Consider the following 26,562-nt stretch of genomic DNA (forward strand, 5'->3'; position numbering starts at 1 on the left):
CAATGTTCCTTGTGAGGTTGTTGACCTAGCATACAAAGTTGTGAAGAACAACTTATCCTTTGATCTTGCTGATTTGTAGCACATTTAGCTCAGTAAGAACATGGTGAGCATTCAAGTATCCAAGCATCCGAGAACAATCCATGTAAGTTTGGCTCACTCCTAATATGTTTATTTTTCTATGTGCAAAAATTCTTTCCATCCAAGGGAAATACTATATGGATCAAGAACAAACTTGTGCTGTACCAAATCAATGATTTCATTAGTGAAATGGGTGAGAATTTTGATGGCATCATGGATACATAGTTTAAAAAATTCAAGAAGAAGATAACAAATAGGTTTAGGATCCCCAAGCAATTGATTTTTGTTTATGAGAAAGACATTTGTTTCCTAATTGGTTGTGACAAACTTCATATTCAAGTAGTCAGGCCTAGGATTGCATGGGTAAAATAATTAGAATGTGAAGTTAACATTGATGATACAAAAGATATCGTTGAAGCTCTTATCAATGAACTAGTGGATCCTAAGGCTACCTATTTTGGAACCTATGAAGAAGCCAAAACTAGAATATCACTTGACATACAAATTCCTCAAATTTTAAAGAGAGGAAAGAAAAGGATAGAAAAGCTTGAGATGACATTTGGGAAGACAGATGCCCATCTCATGCTTACTGAGGATAAAGGTGATGATATAGAAGAAGAAGAAGAAGAGGAAAGTGAATATGAACCCCTAGAGAAGAAAGAAAAGATAGGAATGAAGAAAATCTAAAAGGTCTTCTACTCCATGATTTTTGCCACCAAGCCTAGGAAGTCAAGAAGAAAATTGAGGCTTGGTGGTGAGGATGATGATGATGATGAAGATAACACACTGATCATCTCACTAAAGAAGCCCCCACCATAATTTGAATAGTTGTTGAAATTAGTAAAGGGAAGGAAGTTGCATGGTTGATTTTAGATACTTCAACTATGAATGCAAATGGGGTTGCAAGCTTTGGGTTTAACTATGGAGGAAACTCTATAGTTAAGCGCGCTTAGGCTGGAGTAGTACTAGGATGGGTGACCTCCCAAGAAGTTTCGGTGCTTCACCCCTGTGAGCATCTCCTAGATCCAATGAGTGCTAAGTGTTAAATTTATTCTCATGAGAGATGGATTCATGTTGAATCACTACTCATGAAACATGGGTCATCGAGTTTGACTCAAAATCACACAATTAAATCTTGATATTCATAGAAATATATTGACAATGCATTAGTACAAAAACAACAATATGTGACTAAAAGAACTACTAAAATTTGTCTATATGTGACTAAAATTAGTCATGTGATTAATAGTAGTTAATATCTAGTCATTTATAACACTACCAAATGATTTTAGTCACTTATTTGATCACTAATTTTGATCATCTTTTTAATCACATATTTAGTGGTGTATTTAGTAGTATATTTGATAGTTGCTTTAGTCACACATTTGTATATTTTGTTGCATATCTAATCACATATTTTGTAGTGTATTTAGTAGCATATTTAATAATTTATTTGGTCACATATTTGGTAGTGTATTTAGTAACATATTTAATAGTATATTTGGTCACACATTTAGTAGCATATTTAGTCTCATATTTGGTAGTTTATTTGGTCACAATAGAGCATAATGGAATCAAACCAACATCCTTCTACTTGTAAAGTAGGTGCTCTTTGACTGAGCTAACTACCTTTAAAGAATACATAATAAATTATTATTTATTACATTTCATTCTCAATATAGCACCCAAAAAGGTTATGGAATTGTATTTCTTGAAATGGGGGCAACAAGGAAACATCCAATTAAGATGATATTTTTAGGGCTCCTTTTATTTCAAAAAATAATTCTAGTTTGTCAAACTTAAATCAGCTAGAGGAAAAGGGAACTAGGGTAATGGGTTTTAAATTTAAAAATCTATTGTTTAACTATTTTTTTTTACTATTAATTCCTACGTCAAAGTTTCTACATCACACAAGCCTAGAATTGTACTTTGAATTTTTTTTATCATCGTACGTTATTGGGACAAGATTAGATCATTCCAAAATTATGGCTTGTCTGTTTTTCTTTGACAAGCATGTTATTCTTAAGAAAATCTCCCTGATCTATATGAAATTTCAAGGGTCATTTACAAAATTAAATTTTAATTCAAGTTTGAATCATTAATATGCATCTTGTCACTACTATTAATATCTCAAATAAGGTTAAACATGTTTGTAGTACACCAAGGCAATTGTCTAAGTGAAGGTATTCTAATGGCTTTAAGGGTTCCTGCAAAGATAATTGGACAAGAGCATAAAGTTGATAAAAATTGCCTCTAAGGGAGAAAATTCATGTATTGGAAAATAAATTTCCCTAGTATCCACTAAGATAATGTGAAAACTACAAAAAAAATTATTTGCAAGCAATGGTTTCTACTTGCATGACATGGTATTAGAGGGTGTTAAGAGTTCAACATGATGTAATAAATTAATTTATTAGGCGTGATGCAATTAGCAAAAGATTTATGACCATTATTTCAAATAGAAGCCATTGCAAAAATATTTTTAGTATGGGCATGCATCTAAGAAACATTTTTATTTCTAGTAAACTAGCCAAATTATTAAACAAGCATCCCCTTAAACAAGCAATGCCTAGACTCACACTCAATAGTTAAAATCAATTCAAGTAACCTTAGAATATCTAGACATTAACTATCCAAAATGTTGGATAAACACAAATAGATACTCTTCACATTTTCATACATAAACATATAAAATATGTCTTTCAATTCTTATTCAAGGAAACTAAAACAATTTACTTATGTGGTTGTAGAAGCTAGGACATACAAAGATCTCGATAATCATATATTTTATGTGTTTCATTGGATCATGCTACAAGGGATTAAAGTGAAATAAGTGTGCTAATATCAGAAGAGATGTAACTCTATATATCTTAAACAAATTAAACAAATTATGCAGCCATAAAAATCTAGAAAGCTGAAATTTTATTCTTTGATGAAATTTATTTGTTGTTTAAGTTGAGGATTACAACCTAAGAAACTAAAGTTCAAAAAATATAGTGATGCCTGACTATTTATATTTTATGTTGCATAAATGTCAAACAAGGCATAAGCACAACTATATGTGCTTAGATTCTCATATATGATGCTTCTTATGGTTAGAATCTAGTGTGTTGTAAAACTTTTCATGGCCAAGTCATATTCCAAAAATTGCATTGCCAATAACAAAGCATATTTGTGCTTCTACTAGTGCAAAGTCCCCAATTTAAAATCATAAATCCAAATGAAAATCAAGGAGTATGCAAGAAACCAAAATGGTAGATTGATATACAACAACCTGAATTACCAAGAAAGATGGATATATAATAGATTACCCTGAGAAAATATGAAGGATCTATTGAGCTTGAGGATGCAAATGAAACTAGAGTCCATGCTAATGGATCTTAATCCAACTGACCTCAAAGGGGATGACCCTAATTTTACCATGATCAAAGAAATACCATTGGAAGACAATCACACTACTACCCAAGAGTTGGGATCCTTTGCTTGGAGGGGAATCATATCTCTTTCTTTAGGAAATAGGTATTTTATCCAATAGAAAACCATAAATTTGATTCAAATGGGCTATATTTAGAGAGTAATAGTATGCAACTTGTCTATATTTATTGTTTTTAGGTAACTCATAAATATTTTAATGAAGCAATTATTCAAGTACAAGTGAAAAAGAAGGCCATCTTGAATAACTGTACATAGACCTATGATTAGAAAATCTTGCAGTTGAAACTCATATTAAAGAGACATTTTAATATTTCAGTTCATCTTGAGGTCATACACAAATGATCTTAAATTTCTTAGAACATAAAATATGTTTATTTGTAAATGTTGCAAACTAATGCACAATAAGAAAACCCCTTGACAGATTTAAGCCTAAAACCCAATACAATTTCACTATTTAGACTATTTAGCATTGTGAGCTTACCAACAAGAATGAAAATTAAAAATCCCAATACCTATCAAAATGTTTGGTTCCAATTGCATCAAAATCATCTATAAAGATGGGACAAGGAGATTTCTCTTTTGCAATTTGAAATGCATCTCGAACAAGTTTTGTACCATCTTCGATAAACACCTAAATTGCAAATTTGCAAGCAAGAATTAGCATTAGCCACTCTTACAAAGTTAATGCAAATTGAGGATTTTTTTATGTAACTAAAATCTAATGATGATCAAGAAAGAACTCTTTTAAGTAATTCAAATTAGTTCATTTGATGAGCTTGAAAATTTTATAAAAATAAAAAAAACATCATTACTTTTGGTTACAATGAGAATCATTAGTATAAATCATACCTCATTGTGACCAATAAAGCCAATGTGTTCTACTTGAATTCAATAAACTATGTCATATTGGAGGTGTTGGGGGTTAATTAGTATTTTAAACTTTTACTATTGTCAAACCACATTAATAAAAAATAGAGCAACCACCAAGATGTAAACACCAAAATTATTGTGGAAAACCCTTTCTCTTAGAAAACCACAACATATAATAGCTTTCATTAAGGAAATGGTCACCAAATTAGATTATATAAATGAACACCAAAACCAATAAACTAATACATAAACCTCAAATTAAGCACCAACTCAACAATAAAACTCTCATGTGTAGATAACTGTGTGAGATATCCACAAAAGTTGGGTAGTCTTTTAAGTACTACAAATATGAGAAACAACAGAGAAAAAAAACCTATAAAGAATGCAACATAGATGAAAAATAAACAAGGTATATTAACAACTAAAATGTTATAAACATATTTTGACACTACTTATTGTGCTACCACAACATCTTGAGGATCACTAGGTTTTGGTGCTAAAATTAAAGCTTGCAAAGAATGTAGTGCAATATTTAGCATAAGTGTTGGACTCCACTGATCTTTTAAAATATCTAGGCATATTGCACCATTTTAACTACTAATATTAGGATTCCTACATAAATGTCATGGTTAAGTGGAAATAGAATACAAGTTAGAATTCATTCTTATTATTAGAAATGTCATGCTAAAAATATTCATGACAATTTACCTTATGGAATATAACACATAATTATGGCACTGACATTCTTAAATGACCAAACACCAATAAAAGACAAATGTTCAAGAGGAATTACTAGTACCCAAATTTAGATACATTATAATTATGTCATCAATTGTCTTTATGCTTCATGTGACTATTTAATGAATTCCCTACTTCATTTCTACTACAAAATCATAGAGGCAGTTATAAATAGAAGAACATGCAATGTGACATGAAAATGGTTGTAGAAAATATATATCAAGCTTAATATTGTCATCTATTGATGCAACAAGATACCAAAAATCTTTCACCAAATCTAGTAATCATTTTTTGCATACAAAGGAGAGCAGAAATGCAATTAAGAACATGAAACATACTTATAATTGATAATGTGTGTCCACAAAGAAAGAGTGCCACTAAAAAATATTCAAAACATGAAGCTCACTAATAAAAATCAATGAATCAAGAAATCCATTCAAATTTCCAAAAAACGAGCAAAGATGATACTCTTTAATAAAATAAAAAATTTAAGAAAGTGTTACCAATCTAAACATTCAAAAGATTCAATGAAAAGATAAGACTAGGAAGACAATCTAAATGTTGATTGTAGAACATTAAGTCATGTGATCATTATTAATAAATTAGAATTACATTATAAGCTATTACATTAAATTTAATTTGGGTCCCTACCACACCATAAATATCTTGATGAAATGCCAAAAGACTGTCTCTATTATTGAAATGTCCTCTTTTTCTTGTCTTGTGAATTATAACCATTGAACATCTATTGGACCTTAGGTTTCTTCTATATATTTCAAATTGTGCATGTCATGAAAAGTCTAGAAACTCTAATCTATATGGTAAGTTCAAATTGTAATCTATTGAAAATTGTGCCGGTGATTTTGAGCATATATGGTATTTTACCTTGGCCAGATTAATGTTTATGAATAAATTGGATTAAAAAATCATAAATAAATTATAATTTATCCTTTTTCTAATTAATACCTTAATTCCTCTATGCATGTGCCATTATATTCCTTTAGTAATTTTTAGTCTATTAGGAATGCAAACAAATTGAGAACTTTATGATAGTGCATAGAGCACTCTAGCAATTCACAATTTTACTCCTACAACTCTCTCAACTTGATGGTAGGTCATGGAGAGTGTTCCAAGAAGCTGATGCAAACAATAATTTACCCATTTGAATCCAAAATCTAAGGAACAATGTCGATGCAAACAAAAATTTTCATAGTTGAATCCAGAAGCTAAGCAACAACATTCTGTAAAGTAATCTAATTACTGATTACAATAAAAAATTTAGATTTTGTAACACATAGTTGATGGTCTACAATTACTTTTAGAGTAAATGTGAAACTAAGAAGATGATATTTTACCTTACTCAAGACTGAATTTTTTTTATGAAGAATGTTTAAATCTAGAATCTATATCACATTTCTTCATGTGTTGTACTTTAAATTTCTTCATTCACTGCACTTAATGTTTCTTTATGCACTGCATGTTATGTTTCCTCACACACAAAAGCATATTTGCATGCATCTATACATACAAATTTATAATCTATGGACATACATAAATTTCCATAAATATAAATGCACGCATGTAGAAGCTGATGATGCATGCATTATTTGTAGGAGGTGCCTATGGTATAAGGTAGGGTGTCTTATTCCATTAGAAATTCAACTTGCATAGGTCAAAAAGAAAATGGGCATTCTTATATTCAAATATAAAAGTAGATCATTTTCCCCCTTACTATCTTCATTTATGTTTGAATCATCTTTGACGATATCGGTGAATAACCCTCTTCTCAGATGTTCTAGTAGCAAACCTAGGGTTTCATAATTTGTTAAGCCATTTTCCTCATGATTGTTATAATTTTAAAAATGATCTTTCTCTTTTTCTGTACTAGGTTTATTGAAATTTGAGAACTTATTTTTATATGAGTTAATTAAAAGATTTTGGTTCAACTAAAGTAGTCACATTAGATGAAAACATTCAGACTGCAATGGAAATAGAGGAGATGGAAAATCATCTAGAAGTTCACCTAAGAAAGCTTCATCCACAATGTCGTCTCTTAGTCTTGTATGGTGAATAAAGGTAGATTTTGTATCTGTACACTTAGAATTGTTGTTTGCTTTTGTGGCTTCAAAGATGGAAGTTCTTTAAAAATAGAACAATCATTTTATGTATCAATTTTCTATTTGTAAACTCAATGGAAAATGATTGCTTAATTGAATGTTAAAAGAGTTTTCTAAATATAATTCTCAAGGGGTTATTTTTAATTTGTAGTAATTCTAGATTTCCTTCTATTCATTATAAGACAAAGCTCTTTGGATTAAAAATATTTTATCCTTTTTAAATATTTTTATTTGTTGTGGATTTAAATATTGCAGCTCTAGATGGATACCTCTCTAAACAAGAGAGAATTTTTGTAACACAATATCCTACTAGGTAACCTACCCTTCTGCATACCTTACTACAATTATTTGAAATCAAACCCCACCTATGAAATTTCTTAGGAGCTTAATATACTGAAATCAAACCAAAAAATCTAAAATATTTTTTAGGTTGATGTTATTAAACTTACATGGGTAAAAGCACAAACTTGTGTCACCCTTTTGTAAAGGAAAAGGCTAACAAAATTACAATTTTTCACCTTCAATGACATAAAATTGTTATGATTATTTTGAATTTGAAAATGAAGTCAAGTAATGAAATGTGTAGAAATGGATGAAGTTTACAATTATAATTTTTAATAATTATTTGGAATAAGAATTGATATATTTTCCTAATTATTATAGATAATTTTCTAGCTGCTAAAAAATGTTGAAAATTAGGGGTCTAGTTCCCACCACAAAACTATATGGAAATAAACGTATTTCCCTTTGATCATAGATTATGTTATAGATATCATATATATCTAGAACAATAAAAATTAAAAATTGGCTTTAGACCTATATTTTCTCTTTTATAATGATTGGAATTTCAACTCGCCTGAAATTGATTATTTTCATCTCCCACCACATTTTTCAAAATAAATCTATTCTAACCAAGAGAATAATTATACATTTTAGAAAAGGACTCTCTCCTCTAGAACTTCATATAATTTTTAGATTTTTTTGATATGATTTAAAAAAAAATTCTTTCTCAAAATTGACATCTTTTTGAGTGTTAAAATAGATTCTTGTAGAATTTTTTAATTACAATATACTATATCTAATTAAAACACTATAAACTTTATATGATAATATTGTTGACTTTGAGCTCTATAAAATGGTGTTTATATGTTATTAGAAAATTATCATAAAAAATAGTAAGATTTATTGAAATGCCACTTTTCTGAAATAATTTTATTTCTTTAGTAATTGGATACAAACTAGTATAAAACATGCATTTAATAGACATTTCTAATTGGAAAATTGTGAGACAATTTTTAACTTAGCCATAATAAATTTATCTAGATCATATGTTTTAAAAAAAGTTGATTTTTAGATAGAAATACTCAAATTCAGTCATTCTGATAAGTTAGCCTAAAAGGTGACACAATTTTATACTTTTACCCACCTACATCGATCAAAGTGAATTTTGTGCTATTACTCTGACATTTTTAGGTTTTCCATTATTGTCTTGATCACATTTGTTTACTGTTGTAGCAGTTCGGTGCATGGCATCCACTCCAAGGTTTATTTGCATTTATTCCTAGGTATTTGGAACTATAACTCGATGCATCATTGATAGAAATCCATAGTCCATAAATATATTTTAGACATCACTATGTTACTACTCTATTCAGCTCAATTTATATAAGAGTAGAAAATTATGATGAGTAATCAAAAGGATATCCAGAGTTTTTTACTCATTACTCAATGCAAGTTGAGTCAGGTTAAGGCTTGGTTCAACAGGAAGTCACATTATTAAAGTTGAAAGCCAAAGAAATATTTGAAATTTTCAAAAAACTCTCTTCTAGTCATTATTTTAAAAAGTAAATGATTTATCTTTTTCAAAGTACTAGTTTTTTTAGTTTTGCTAGACTCCTTATAATATTTTTCCCATGTCGAGTCATGTAGAGTATGACTGATCCAATTTAGATATATTTTTGTTAGAGCTCTCTAGATAGCTTATGTTTTGATTGGATTTTGTTGGTTCAAACAGATTGTTATCATTCAAAATTTAGCACTCATGTCTCCACATATGTAGGGTATAAGGGCAACTACTACATGCAAATTAATAATACCAGTCGCATTATAAGGTGATAGGAAATTTCCCTCTCATCTAATGAAAAGTGGGAGATTGTGATACATTAAATGATAAAAACACAAGATCAAACAACAGCATAAAATTAACTGACAAGTAAGAAAATGATCAAATAAGATGCTTAAAAAAATCAAAGAGCATCCTTGCTACCAATTTAAATCCAGAGGAACTTAAGAAAATTTAATAGAATTTTTAAGAAAAGCCTCTAGTTAAAGGGTTTTTCCAATGCTAATAATAATGTCTGTACATACTCAAACTGGCGCCTCTAGATTCTCAAAATACCTTAAAGGCATATTGCGATATAAGGCTTGGAAGCTTCCATCATGTCCCAAAATGGAAATGACTTTGTAGAAGGCACACACTTACATTGTAGATAATTCCATCATGTCTCATTGTGGAAAGTGAAGTAAGGGTTTTGGTAAATTGGATTTTTGAATTTACTTATTAAAGTGTATTACCATAAATGCAGTCATCTAGATAGAAGATTCCTATCACAAACTATCTATGGTCAAGAGGCGGCGTAGGACTTTCTTCAACTTTCAATCAAAGACTCTACTCTATGGAATTCTTTCAAAGGCTTACTTTAGAAATATTTTCAAGATATGATGAATTCTATATAAGATACCTCTATAAAAAACTAATTCATGTTGGCTTCAAAGTTCTTTAAACTGTCCCGTAAAATGTGGGGTCATGCAGCCCAAAAAAAGAATCTGGTCAACACTTTGTTTATGATTAGAGTTTGGGTGTAAGTAGCATATGAAGTGACGTGGGTGTCATATTTATTACTCTTTCATGGGGTTACTTACATGATTTGTCCATATTTACTAATAGGAGCAGTGGTCACAAGGTCACATAGAATAGGCTAGACTTTGAATAGTCAACAAGTACCCTTCAAGGTACAATTCACCACAAGTTGAATCCCCTCTCTAAAAAATGGAATAAGGTTCCCAAATAGGACTCTACACCTTTTATTAATGGTATGTAAGTCATCTCTTGCACCAAATACTTGTTAAGGCACTTTCTAGCCTTCTTGGCCTAATAGGGCTACAAGACGCAAACAAAGAGATTTGGACTTAAATCAACTTGGAATCTTCCAAAGTGATTTTTAACTACTCTATTAAGTCCTAAATGATCAATTTTAAACATCCTTCAAATTGGGATATATGGCCAATCACCCAACCCTTAAAATTGCAACAAAACCTATCCTAGGCCTAATAACAACTAGGTCTCCATTTACAAGGCAAGTGTCTCAGGTTCCTTATCAATCATCATCAAACCAATTGGAGCATGTGTAGGGGCATGAAAAACAACCAAATCCTATGTTTCAAGTCTTCATTCCATCCCAGGGCCAAGTTATGATTCATTTACTAAATTTTTGGGCAGTCACATTGAGATGCCTACCCAGGGGTTTAATTGTTTCTCCCATCAGCAAAACCTTCCTTGTCCAAGACCCCAAAAATATTAAATCACATCCTCAGACTTTCCTTTCCACTAAGGTTCAAAATTTTGCCATGGTGGAATCTCTCTAGGAATAAGGATTTTTCTCTCAAAACCCTAGTTAGGGCCTTCAAATGGAAAGGAGTGTTCAAGAATCTCTAACTTTCATTTCCCAACATTTCAAGGTCTCTAACTAGTTTCATTATTTAGGGAATTTACTATGGAGAATTTTGGTATGGCTCAAAACCCAAGATGAATCCATACAAATCTGTACAACTCAAAAAGACTATTGAAATTACAAAATATAAACATATTTTTATTAATCAAAATGTTGTTTTTCTACAATAGGTTCTTCTCTCTCACATAAAGGTTTATCAAGCTTCTATTGCATCCTCTAAGTAGTTTTGACCAAAGTGGTTGTAAATGTTGGATTTCAAAAAAAATCTTAACCACCTCAAAGTTGTCATATCTACAAAATGACAACATTGTCAACTTTTGACAAAAGTTGTCAAAACATGCAACTAAGTTGCCAATCTTGTGAACACACATCCTAGACCTCACTAGACCTTAGAGTGATGATGTATAATTTCTCCAACACTTTCTAAAACACCCCAATGCTCCTAACTCCTAATTGTCAAAATGGCTAAGGTAGACAAACAAGGTTTATAACAACACCACACTAGTAGAAGAAGTGATCTAGCTCTATTCATATGTGTTACATTAAGTATTCCCAAAGGTAGAGTAGGATATAATTATTTTTATAAAGAACCTAAATAATCTTTAAAATGCATGGGTCACAAACTCCATCTTGTTTTTAAGACTAAATTTTTTTGAAGGTTTAGATGTACTTAATCACTAATAATGATGCATAATGAGATAATTCATTGTAGTGTTACAAGATCAAGTGCTAAAACAAATTGTAAGCTAATTCATGGGTCAAGTGTTATAGGATTTTTTGATAAAATATTAATAGAAAATTACGTGATTGGTAAGTTATGCCACAAAACCTCTAGATACGAGAGAAATATGAACAATATTGTATCCATATAGAAGTGTACCTATGTACAGAAGGTTTAACACTTGATCTTGTAACACTTCACTAAATTAGCTTGACACGTATATTCACTATTAATAGTTATCTTAGATCATTTCCATAAACATGAAATGTGTACCTATTTGCAGAGAGGAGAACAGAATTGGGAATACCATGTATAATCAATACCAAAATATACATGGTACTGCAATCAATAAAAGTATTGATTGTTCCATGTCTAACATCAACAAATGGCTTCAAAGAAGCACTCAAGAAAAAGTTATAACATTCTTGTGCACCATGAATAACATAAATTTGATGAATTTCAAAATAGCAACATTTACAAAGAGGCTGACATGAAGAAGTTGGAAGTAAATGGTAATCTAAGGAAGTCATTGCAAATTAGCGGGTGCCATCAATCAATGGTGACAATCAACCTTTAGGAGCATCTTCTAGTAACTTCTATGATTTCAAAAAGATTCAAATTTGTGACTAAAGAGGAATACTAATGTTATGCAATTTATCTGAACTAGGATTTCAGCCACCAATCAACATAAATTTTGGAGAGGTTGGTGATTCATATGTAAGAATTGGAAGTATATATATTATTTGAGATGATAGATAGACCTTATAATTCTTTTTCTTAATCCTTCTCATTGATGGTTAATTAGTTGTTTAAATTACTCTCAAATCTTTACAAATTTATATTTCTTCTTCACTAAGATAGGAAACTCAATATATTCTATGGGGGTTAGATGTGGAAGAATTGTGGTAGAAAGGAAAGAGACACTTTTATATTATAGATTAAATGTATTCATTATACTTAAAGTTATTACTAGTGATGTGGGATATGGGCAGTTGTATGTCAAAGTATCTTCTATTGTGAATTCTAGCATTTTAAAAAATATGCAATGACCATGTATAGATACTCATGATAGAATTAACTAGGATTATAGTCAATTGAGTGAATGTATCACATGTTGCTTTCTATTTTATCAAGAAACTATGTTTAGTGCAAAATGCCATGATCATCATGTGAAAATGCATTGATTGCATTGCAAAGAGAAATTTTATCATATAACATATTGCTCAACACAATATTGAAAGCTAACATCTTAGAATTTTAAAGTCATTTCAATAAAATATTTCTCTATACTTTACGGTGAAAACTAAACTAGATTAGTTTTTGAGGAGACATTAATGTAGGAAAAAATCAATGCACATTGTAAAAATTGTGAAAAAAAATAAAAAATCAAGGTTTGGAGAGTGACCTCAAAGACAAAAATATCATGAGTATAATGTTTGGGCATGCTAGCAATTTCCTTAAGCTTGTAAAAGTCCTCCATAGATTTGATTATGTCCTTTATTGATGGCAGAAATACCTTTCTTAACAATATTTGTGCTATCCACTTTGATTGTGACTCAAAGAATAGAAAAGTTGTGATCTGTAATAAGCGAAAAAATATGGTTATGAAATTTAAGAAGCATACATGTAGAAGAATTTAGGATTAGTGTATGGAGATAATGTACACTCAATTTCTCATAAGGGATAAGAATGGAATCAATCTAGTATTCCCAATAACTGAACCTATTATAAGGATCATACAATGAACATTCAAAGATTTTAATCTGTAAAATCGTTGCATGGAACTCCAACAAATGAAAGAAATGAAGCTAACAAATATAGAAAAATATGGTCATATAATTGATGTAGGAGCATCCTGGGTTGCATTTCTATCCTACATGTTTTCATGTTTCTACCGAGTTGTAGTCACTACAACATTTGGGGTCAAATTGTGATGGTAATTTATGATGGCAGTGTAATTTGTGTTGATTTTCATAGTTTTTTTGCAATTATCCCCCATATTGTCATTTTCATTGCAATGCCCCATTACTATAGAAAAAAAATAAAGAAAACATGACATAAATCATTCCACATTTGTTTTGATTATGGATAGTTGTGTAGGAAAGCCAATTGACGACTCAAAATGAGGGTGGAGAGCTATGTACATTGTCATGCCCTTGGTCCACAATTTCATTGTTGTGATCTCTGTAGTTCATTGTCATACCCTTGCTCTATGATTTGGTTGTCATTCCATTATGATCTCTACATTTCATTTCCATGCCCTTGCTCTATAATATTGTTGTCATGCCCTTGATCTATGACTTTGTTACCATGTCATGCCCTTATAATCTTCATGCCCTTTCTCTACAATTTTTTTCTTGTGTCTTGCCCTTGCTCTGCAATTTTGTTCTCATTCCTTAGCTCATCTATTTTCTTCAAGGGCTACGTAAATTTTTGTTTTGTTTCCTTCTAAATAGGTAGCTCGTTATATTTCCTTCTATATATGTATATTTAAATATCTTTTTTAAGGTGCTTATTACATGTTAACATAATAGAAAAATTGATCTAGTTGCATACATATTCCAGAATCAAAATAAAAAAACTCACTTAACCTGTACTAAGTGACTTACCTCAAGATCCTCCACAAAAATAACACAAACCAAGAAAAAAGGGCAAAGTTCATAAGAAATTTTACAAAAACACATCATAGTAGATATTTTTAGAAAGAAACCAGCCATAACCTAGTAAATTGTGTCTAGTTGCTAACTAGCTAGGTTGATTACAAATTCCTATAGAACTAACATCAAATTAGGTATAATAAAACCAACAATCAGTTGTTCCCATCTAGTAGGATCAAATACAATTTTCCATGGTATTTCTGCAAGCCTCATTTTGTATGAATATTACTCATAAAACAAATCAATTTTCCAAAAAAAATAGTCTCTTGAGGCCTCTTGTCCAATTATTCATGTGCTTTTCTATGCTTCCATATTGTGCATATTCTACGATCATTGTATTCTATGTAATTATCACTCCATTTTTTGTCCATCTCATGGGATGACCTCTCTATTGACACATTGCAACAAATGCTTCATGCCTCCCTTCACTATGGTGCCTCTACAAGCTTTCTACATTCCACTTGAGCATGATGTCCTCTAGTTCCAATGTGATGCCCACTAATGTTTGACTTTTGAAAGAAAGCTAGACAATCTTTTTAACAAATATTATAGTAGCATTCTATTAAATAGTTCACGTGCCTTGTCTAAATGGCTCAATTGATGAGTTGTCACTAAGAAGTGTTGTTAGATAAGAAACTTCACATTTATTTCCATTCCTCACATATCATTTTGTGGATACTAGATTCTTATCCAGTTTCTACAGTACCCTTGCATATGGATTATTTTGAAGCTGATTTATATTTTGTTAATGCTCAATATTACATGGCTTGGTGGGATCTAGGTTCATCTAATTTCTTTCTACAATTTATTTTTTAATATACCATCTCAAAACATATGATTCATAGAAAATAGTTGGGAATGGGGTTTTTGAAGTTAAAAACCTTTATACTTTTCTTTTTCTAGAAGAATATCGATATTTTGTTTACAGCCTCTGTATACATCAAAAGGCAGATCAAAGAACAATTGCTAGTATAGTCTTCATTATACTTTAGAAAGTAAATTATGATGTAAAACCCCTACATCTTAGAATGTATTATACTTAAACTTTTTTGTGTTTTTAGATCCACATTTATTTGGCTTAATTATGACAATTTCAATCTTCACATAGTTTTCCATCTTATGGACTATTCATCAAATTATTTGTAGAAATGGGTGCTACAAAATTGATCATGCAGCGATAGTCTACATGGAGTCCTTATGACAACAATAGAGGGTAAGGGTGATGTCATTTTTTTGGGCACTTGCTTCCCACATCATATCTTTTTATTTTTCTACTTTTCTTCACCAATTTTTTTTTCCCTTCTCTAGCAACTATACCAATGTCATGATCAAAATTTTATAGAATACATCTGTATACTTGACATGCCTCTTTGATGATTAGCTTAAAATCATTTTTTTCTCTATTGCTTTCTTTTTTCCCCTTTTGTTAGCTTTACAATTTCCAAGTTTTGATTGTATTTATATTTATTTGGGTGCATGTTATTTCTTCATGTAATTGGATCTTGACTATTGATTATTTTTAAAAATCATTTTTTTAGATTGACTACTTGTAGATTAATAGCTCCTTAGTGAACTAATTTTGATGACTAGACAAAAATGGTACAAAGAATCCCTTGACCCAAGGTTGAAGTAGTCAAATCTATTCCCTGCAATGTCTGATGTGTACTATGGTGCATCTCAAATTAGGGCCTACAAATAATTTAGGAAATATAATTTTAATCTTTGTAAAACTAAAGACTGTTTTCCAATTAGAAAAAATAATTTTTTTTTATTAATAAAACAAAGCAACCTTGGCTATTTTTTTTTTTTTTTTCTTTTGGTAGAACCATGTGTTCAAGAAATTTGTCTTTTTTCTCTCTGATGAAGAAAATATTGTTCATCATGATAATGCACATAGTTTGATGAGCTACTTGCTAAGTCATTATTGTCATTATCTAATAAAGAATTAATCATTAGATTTCCATTGCTTTTGTTTTCCTTATTATATAACACTTGTACAATGTCATTCCTTGAATTGTCACTTCCTTCCATCAATGGGTGATATAGTGGTATCCATGACTCATAAAAAAATTTCATACTCAGTGCTACCTTCATGTGGTTGCTTGATGTTGAAGCTAAATCTTCATTGTTATGTAATGTTGATACTAATGTTTCAAACATGTCTCCTTTTTATGCTTTCTAAAATGATGTTTTTTGACTACCGTATAACTCCAATATGCAGACTAGATACCCATAGTAGCATATAATCATCATTGCCAAAAATCCTCAATTATAAGTTGCTAATGATAACAAAGATGTATTTCTCACAAATGACTAAGTTGCTATATATTGTTTGACTCGTACTAATGATGTCTTTACTTTCTTATTCCTTTATCATCTTATCAGGTATCCAAAATTATTTTCACTAGTATATTCATTTTAATTACTAATGTTTGTGTTAATTTGTATGATCATTGTTTCTATTGATTGTCTCTTTCTAAAGTTATATATCATCAATTTGATATCTATTATTTGTTCTTTGACTTTCCTTTCCCTTGTTCTCTTTCTGTACACAATTTCTTCTATATGGTCATTTGTTTATATTATTATCATCATTGTTAATGATATCTGGATATGTGCATTATATTGCACAATTTTAAACTCTTAAAAAGTGCATTATTTTTTTAATGTATGTATGTATATATAATAATGAATAATAATAATAATGTTTTCATGTATGTCGAAATAATAACTAACCTTACCATTGGATCATATAATAATGAAGTAATCAACTCAGTTAATCATCAACTAGACCAATTTAACTGGTGTTTCCAATGTCATAGTACCTACTGCAACACTTTCCTAGATTCTATCTAGTGCCTCCCATAATATCCTTATCAAAATCAATTTTAGCATTCAAGTTTTCAAGATTGGTCAACACCCTCACTTTTGGACCTCTCACGTCAAGAAATTTATGTATTGTTTCAACAACAATTTCTTGTAAAACGTTAATTTTGTTGAATAGTTGTAAACTCTTAGAAATCACATTAGTGTTTTCATGTACGTATGTATATATGTATGTATGTATGTGCATGCATGTATGTATATATATGTATATTTATATGTATATATGTGGAGAGCTACAAATGAAAGAGGGTGGAGAGCTCCAAACAATAGTGGGGAGCTCTGAATGTTGGTGGAGATCAGTGGAGATCTAGGATTTTGTTGATGTGCCCTTGTGATCTTTGTATATGCAGATGTATTTCTCACAAATGACTAAGTTGCTATATATTGTTTGACTCGTACTAATGATGTCTTTACTTTATTATTCCTTTATCATCTTATCAGGTATCCAAAATTATTTTCACTAGTATATTCATTTTAATTACTGATGTTTGTGTTAATTTGTATGATCATTGTTTCTATTGATTGTCTCTTTCTAAAGTTATATATCATCAATTTAATATATATTATTTGTTCTTTGACTTTCCTTTCCCTTGTTCTCTTTTTGTACACAATTTCTTCTATATGGTCATTTGTTTATATTATTATCATCATTGTTAATGATATCTGGATATGTGCATTATATTGCACAATTGTAAACTCTTAGAAAGTGCATTATTTTTTTAACGTATGTATGTATATATAATAATGAATAATAATAATGTTTTCATGTATATCAAAATAATAACTAACATTACCATTGGATCATATAATAATGAAGTAATCAACTCAGTTAATCATCAACTAGACCAATTTAACTGGTGTTTCCAATGTCATAGTACCTACTACAACACTTTCCTAGATTCTATCTAGTGCCTCGCATAATATCCTTATCAAAATCAATTTCAGCATTCAAGTTTTCAAGATTGGACAACACCCTCACTTGTGGACCTCTCACGTCAAGAAATTTATGTACTATTTCAACAACAATTTCTTTTAAAACATTAATTTTGTTGAACAGTTGTAAACTCTTAGAAAGTGCATTGGTGTTTTCATGTATGTATGTATATATGTATGTATGTATGTGCATGCATGTATGTATGTATATGTATATGTATATGTATATATATGTATATGTATATATGTGGAGAGCTATGGATGAAAGAGGTTGGAGAGCTCCAAACAATAGTGGGGAGCTCTGAATGTTGGTGGAGATCAGTGGAGATCTAGGATTTTGTTGATGTTCCCTTGTGATCTTTGTATATGCATGTATGTATATATACACACACACGCACACGCACACACATATGTATATGGATATATATGTGTATATGTATGTATGAATGTATGTATATAAATAGAGAGAACTTGATACAACAGAAAAACAATAAAAATCACTCAACAAGTAGCATGGCCACAGATGCAATGGAAATGCCTATTGGTAAGTAAATTCCTCTTTTTCTCTCTCATTTTTAATGTGTTTATTTCACTTGAACCATTATTTCTTAGGAGGAATTTTGTCATCCTATATTCATTTTATGTAGGAGGTGATGAGGACATTCTAGGTACTTTAAAGATTGATCTCATGACATTCCAAGTAACTTACCTTGATTATACACGTAAGGATGTTCATGTAATCAACCTTACATTTAATAAAATGAATTAGCACTTTTAAACAAGCTTTTGTCACAATGATTATTGTCACAAGCTTTTAAACATAACTATATAAGGAGTGAGTTAGGATGTATATAGGTTAACCTTACATTAACTATAAACTACAACACAAAAGTTTCACCAAGGTATTACCATAATTTAATTATAGAAAATCACCTAATTCACCCGAGTTGGTGTATGATGTCGAAGAGTTGTATTAGGTGATTAAAGGTCACCAGTGGTTATAAGAATACAACTACATCAAAATAATTAGAAACCATAACTCCATATTCGTTAGAGTGAGTAATTCAAGTGTCTTGATCCCATGGATATGGGTATGTAGGCAGCCTGGTAGGTGGAGTATGTCTCCAACGTGTAGACACCTTGGACATAGTTAGGTAGCACTTAACTATTTTAAGACATTATATGTAACAAGTAACGAGTAGTTTGACACAAAACCTTGGCAAATTCGCTATTTCCTTTTAGATACATTCTAATCCACCATGAACCAACAAGAAGTTAGCTTTGAATAACTTAAGAAATATTTTTAAATAGAATTTCTCATTGCATGATGATGTTAAGGTAAAAATGAAGTTTCAAGTGAAGTACATTGTTGATATTAATCAAACAACCTTCTAATTATTTTCAAAATGGCAAGCCTAGAATTATTGTTTGGCCAATTTGCAAATAGAAATCTATTTTGAAATATAGCAAAAAACAAATATTGTAGGCTCATACAAATATACCAAAAAATTGTACAACATAATATCTCAAGAAGCTTGAATGCTTGTGCAAACATTCTCTGACTATTATGTTTTTATAATTGTTGACTTAACAATCATATTTATTATTGTCTTCCTTTTACTTTGTACCCATCATCCTCAGCATCTCTACCCCAATTACTTCTTTCTTCCATCGTCTCAACCCTTCTAGGCTCTGTATTATCTTGAATGTTTACACACATATGATGCTTACCAATTCTACCATCAGAAAAATTCTCTTCCATATCTTTGTTCTTGTATTTTCCCTCTGCATCATATATAATATCATTGTGTTCAGTGCCTTCATAAATCTCATTCCTCTAATCAGAACCTTTTGTAGAAATTCTATTATATTTCTCTAAATTCATTCCAACATGTCCATAGTTTTTATTTTCACTATCATGGCCATGATCATATCTTCTCCTTTCCTCCCTTTTTTTTAGTACCCACTCAAATGATTTATCATTTGAATCTCTTTTCTTAGGGGCTTTAGTCATAGATTTTATGCCTTTGTCACTATGATTCATTGATCTAGGTAATGATTAGTTGGGTTGATCACAAATTCCTATAAAATTGTCATCAAATCAGGTATAGTAAAATGAACAATCAGTTGCTCCCAGCTTGCAAGATCAATCTAGTAAATTTAAATTTTGCAATCATAATAGAAAAAAATGGAATTTGTGATATTGGAGAGAGTTCTTTCCTAACAAATCTATTTCTAAAATTCAACTTTGGTTATGAACATTATCAAGGGACTACAATGCTCTTACTCCTATAACTAGTTTTCCTCTTATGTTTCTCCTTTTGGAGAAATCAAATGATTCTTGTTTGACAGTCACAAGAATCATCCAATCTCTCCCAAAAGATAAAAATAATAGGAAAACTAGTTATAGAGGTAAGAGCATTGCAATCTCCTAATAACGTTCATAACCAAAGTTGAGTTTTAGAAATAGATTTGTTAGGAAAGAACTCTCTCCAACATCACATATTCCATTTTATTTCTATTACATTATCATTGCAATTTTGATGCCTAGCCGTTGGTTCCACAACATTGCTACCAAAAATATATCTCTATTATGATGGATAAGTTCCATGGCTAGTTGTTGGACCCATAATATAGTCATCACATAAATGTCTCATGTGTGATAGAGCCTCCATGGTATAGTTATCACAATTGTGAGGGTGTATTGACCTGTTTGGCTTCAATATATGACAACTTTATACATTGTAATTCTAATAAAAGCCCTTGTCATTGTAATTTAGGACACCAAAAGTTTGACGTCCATCCAAAAAGAGCCAATTCTTGTATATGTCACTTGGTAGATGGTTGGTTATTGCACTTACAATATCTTGTCATCACAATTTGACCCCAAATATAGTAGTGAGTGCCTAATATGTGTCAAGTTCCTTGTTGGTGTCAAGTTCCTAGTTGGTGTCACATTTTTTGTACTTGTTGAGTTTCTATTCATGCCAAGTTCCAGTGTATGTTGAGCATTACCACGTGATAGTATTTTCCTTGGTCCTTCTTTGAATGATTTGTCTGTGTTTGGTTCTAGCTTGGGCAAACTTTATGCATACTTAATTTGGTATTTGTGTTTAATAATTGTTGCTATCCAACTTGTGGTTGTGCATGCATTTAATGTAAGGGTTTATTTAGATGGTAATTTGTAATAGGCCAACTTGTGACCATGCAAGTATTTATAGAGGTCTTGGGTAGAGTCTTAGGATTATTGTTCATTCAAGAGGAGTAAGTAGGAGTTAGAGAAGGGATATTTTTGTGTGGAGAGTTAGAATGTGAAGATGATCCTTGAAGATCAAAGTGTGAATTGCATTGTTGGTCATAACTTGGAATGCCTTATAGCTGGGCATGTATGTTGATGATTTGATGAATCAATAAGTCTTTTTCCCTTCTATCTCCTTTGGTTGTTATTCTCTATGTTGTTTTTCCACTGTGTTTACTCTTGCAGGTGGCTTTGGTAGCTAGGTGTGCCTTTGGCCCTAGTTTCCTTTAGTCTCCCTATGTCAATAATGGTCCTACATGATCATCATCCACCATAACATTTCCCTTTGTATCAAGAAATGAGAAAGATTAAAAATACCTATAAAAAAGAGATATTGTGAGCACAACTTTGGGTGTAACTTTAAGTAATCTAAACAATACAGGTAATCATAGAGAAAATAGACAAAGGACATAATGTACTTCCCAAATCTTTTGAAATAACAATAAAATAGTGCATGATGAAAAGTGCCATGGAAGAAATTTAGAAACTAGACCAACCTATCTTAATAGGTACAATGTATAATATAGTCTGCAATAACAAAGGAACCATCCTGAAAAGCCACAAGTCCATTGTCATTAAGATATTTCACCTAGATCATGAGCAAGAACACATCAGTAGGCTATTCAACACCAAGTATGTTGATTGTACATTATATTTTTCCATGGTGTTTGAGAGATATGGTAGAAAAAGGATTTGTATCAACATGTTGGTAACTTTTGATATTGCTATCAAGATTCAATTGTGTAATATTTTTAGTTAAAATCATTCACCCATGTTTCATGATTAGTGGTTCACATGAACCCATCTCTAAAGAGAATGAATGGAACACATAGCTCTTATTGGATCCAAGTGATGCTTACATAGGCGAAGCAATAGATCTAATGAGTGGTGAGTTTTGCATTCATTCTCATGAGACATGGGTTCATGTGAACCACTACTCATGAAATACATGTCAATGAGTTTGACTCAAAAAACTAAACAATTGAATCTTGAGATCAATATCACAATTTGACTTACTTTGGAAAATATCACCAACTAATCAGTGTTGGTAACTCTCTAAATTTAATTTGTATATTAGGCTTTTGTTTCATTCCACCACATATATTACATCCATTTCTATCTGAATGACTGGAAAAGCTAAGAATCATGTACCATAGGTTTTAGATAGAAATTTGGAAGATTAGCCTGTATTTTTTGTATTCCCTTTATGACATCCAAAGACCTTGAAGAAAAGTGCACTTCTTTGGCCACAACAAGTAATTCCAATGAGATATCTTGACCACTTTTTGAATTCCCTATAATCACTACAACCTAGTTTCATGCAAACAAGAATATAATTCAAACATTTGCATTCAGATAAATTATTGTCCCTCCTCTTCAATTGCATAGTTAAAGAATAATTTTCTATTGTGATATTTGCATGCATATATTGGAAGAGGATGTCCATAAACACCAAAAATAATATCCATGATGGCCATCAATGAGAAAATGTTTTTGGAAACATGGAAATAGTACAGGAAACAAATTTTGTGAAAGAACTATTTTTTAGCTAGAAATGTTATTAATGTAAATAACATAGAAGGAACATTTAAAAATTTATTGATTAGTCTATCCATTCCAAGGAGAACAAAAAAATTCTAAAATAGCCTTTCTAGATTATTTCTACATGCTAGAGAAAAAATTGAACTATATGACATAAACTTATCTTTCAATCTCAACTTCAAAAAAAGAAAGGAAGGCTTGTTATTACTAGAGAATGGGAAAGAAGCGAGACAAAAGCCTACCCAAACATTGTGTGTTGTAGATAGAAAGGGAACATTATATTGCAACATCACATGTCAAAAACTACATTTCCTATATTCATAAATGAAAATCCCATTGCTACCAAAAATGTAATGATGTCTTTTTGTTGTTAGGGAGTAGTTTATTCCTGATAAAGGAAGATTTTAATTTTTGTTATATAATGGTAGAGCCTTAATGCACACCAAGAATTGATAAAAAGATATCAACTTGTAGTATTTCTATTTTAATGTTAAGTATGCTTAAGCATATGCAAAGCATTTAGAAATGTTTCTCTTGGAAAAAAAACTATGTAAGAGACCATGGTTTGTATCTGACACGTGATCTAATTTATAATGAAAATAGATTAGATTTAATTGGTGAAAGGAAAATGATTTGTATCTTTACATGTGACCTCTAATTTAATTTATTCTATTTTTGATAAATTTATTAAATTCAATATATGTCTTTTATTTTTTAGGTTTCTGAAAAAGCATATTGAAGTGCTTCCCTAAAAATGGAACTTGCAGCAGCCCATATAAATGATATGAGCCCATACGAATAATACTCTATTCAAAGGTGTCACAAGAAATCATGTAAAGCCTCTAGTAAAATCTATTGACATTGTTCCTATCTCCTGACATTATGTAATTTTTCTATAGTTAATACTTGTAGATGAGTTGTCACCTTTTCTTAAATATTAAGTTTTCTATGGATAGCAATCGATTATTGAGTTATTGAGAGAACACTATAAAACATACCACTTATCAAATATAAAACCACATATTGCCAGGATTTCATAGACTGATCTTGGAGCATCCCTCCGATAGGCACAATTCTAAGTCTTACTTGGGCTCTACAACTGAATTAGATAAATAAATTACCATTACTCTTGCATAGCATGCTCCAAATTGTATTGTTTCTCCCTAATAGTATACACATTTTCTATGCATCTCTTATTCAAGATTATTACTCGATAACTCTTTTTTTGAATCCCAAAACCTAGCATAAAGACTCATGATCTTAAGGTCTTGGAGCCTTGATGCCTGCCCACTTTTTAGGCTAGAGTTGCAGCTTCACTAATAAGCAAAATTTCTTTGTTCTTAAAATGTAAAACTACTAACCCAACATATTATGTTAATTTGAAAAGGAAATAGTTGGAAGACTTCTATGAATATTTATCCTAATTATGATTGTCATCTAGTTATAATATTTTATTTATGATTTTTTACTAATTAGTAGCCCTGAAGATAACCTCCTCCAAGCAACCTTCATGGTATGTTGAGGCCATGGATGTTGTCTGACAAATAATTATAGTAGAGGGCCCTCAAGGCCTATACAAAGGAATGGGAGCTTGATTAGCTACAAAGGAAGCACTAAATGTAGTTCTCTTTACTGCAATAGGGCATATGGAAGACTTAGTTAGAATAGCACCTGGGGCTCCCCTTGCTATAGAACAATAGGTAATTTTTTGAGTAGGGGTGGGTATTTATATGTCAATGCAAGCATGCCCAAATGAGCTAATGAAGTGTAGATTGCAAGCTCAAAGTGCTCTTTCCACTAGAGAAGCTTCTACAGTTGCTACTACTGGGACAACAATAGGTAAAGGATTTTTTTCTAATTTATACATTTGGCAATTTCTTTGTACACTTCTATGTTTCTAGGTTTGAATATAATTGTAGCTCAATTGGCTACATTTTACAATCAACAATCATGCATCACATGGACTAGTGTAGTTGTAGTGTGATGTGATTGGTGTAAACTTCACCTTTCTTTATGATAAATGATGGAGTACATCAGCAAGCTTCAAGCATTGAGCTAAACTATTGAGGTTTTCTTTATACAATGGGAAATAAATCTACATTGTTAAGAATCCATCATGGTGCATATAAATCTTGAGATTTATTTCAAAGTTCAAACCCATTGGAATCAACCTTCCATTGCATGGAATCATGGATTAAACCTTAACAGTTTAGTACAATTCATTTGTACTAAATTTGACCCCTATTGATGCACCTAATAATATATTATTGGTAAATCATTTATTTTCCCTTGAATGTTAGCATATAATATTTATATTGAGCCCTTCCAAATTCCTATAAAATAGGTGCATCCACAACGTAGCAGCATCCATCAAATATAATGGAGCAATCAGTGTAGCCAAACATATTTTAAAGTCTAAGGTGGGGATTTTAGGACTATTTAAGGATCTCACTCCTAATTTATCATAAGAAATACCTATAAATGTAGTTATGTTTGGTTTCTATAATGGAATAAAGCAATATTTGGCTGGAGAATGAGATACTTCTGGATTGAGCCAAAATTCTCTCCTTACATCAGGTGGGCTTGTTGGTGCTACTTTCTAGTTGGTTGTATATCCAAATGATGTTGTGAAATGTTATATAGGTTGATAATTACCACTAGCCAAAGTAATCTAGCTCAATCAATGCATTTAAGAAAATTGTTGCATCTGAAGGGATCAAAGGTTTGTACAGGGGCTTTGAGCCTGCCATGGCTAGAAGTGTTCCTGCCAACACTACAAGTTTCCTTGCCTATGAGGTTAAAAGGTCAAATTGGGATGATAGAATATTTAACTAGAATTTTGGAGTATTATACAATTTTGACAACAAAAAATAATTTGGGAAATGAGTGCTTTCTTCATTTGAATGTTTCTTTCAATTCTACAATTTCACAAATTTTAATCATCTCTTTTAATGAAATTTGCTTATTTACATGGTCTTTTATTCATATTTAATGAAATTTAATCTATCCTTCTCAAGGCCTAAAAGATGTTTACCTTAGTATTAGAGCTTTTATATAGACTTCACAATTTTGTTGTTTTTGCATCAGTTATCTTATCATTTACAAGCAAGTTCATATCTCATTGATCTTGTAATTCTTAACATGCAATAGAAAGGAAAATACAATAGTTATATGATTTTCATCCACAGCTCATTTGCCAAAAATATAATTGTAGAATGTAACTATGTTGTTTGTTTTAAGTCTAAATTGTATGGAAGTATCAATTAGGTTCTGGAGTAGTTTTGTCTCTCTACTTAATACATGTGTAGGTTATGTGCTTAACACAATTGTGGGTTGAATCAAACCAACTCTTTTTAAATACACCTATGTTGAAAACATTATCATACCAACTCTTTGTATGTGCTTAATGTGTTGAAGATGAAGAATATTATATAATGTATGTTTTTCGCAACTAGCTATAATATTTCTCTTATGAATAGTTTGACTATTTTTAAATATTTCTAATCTCCTTAAAACTACTTCAAGATAGGTCAACAAAAAAATATGGAGACCCCAC

At 30.8% G+C, this 26,562-nt stretch overlaps 1 pseudogene; it reads left to right on the top strand.

The window, feature by feature from the left end:
* Positions 1-25,841, top strand: part of LOC149535813 (mitochondrial carnitine/acylcarnitine carrier-like protein pseudogene) — a 48,772-nt pseudogene extending 22,931 nt beyond the window's left edge.
* Positions 25,842-26,562: the final 721 nt, after the last annotated feature.

This window comes from Cupressus sempervirens, chromosome 10 (assembly GCF_028749045.1).
Source record: "Cupressus sempervirens isolate cs-2001-9-10 chromosome 10, ASM2874904v1, whole genome shotgun sequence".
Lineage (NCBI taxonomy): Eukaryota > Viridiplantae > Streptophyta > Pinopsida > Cupressales > Cupressaceae > Cupressus > Cupressus sempervirens.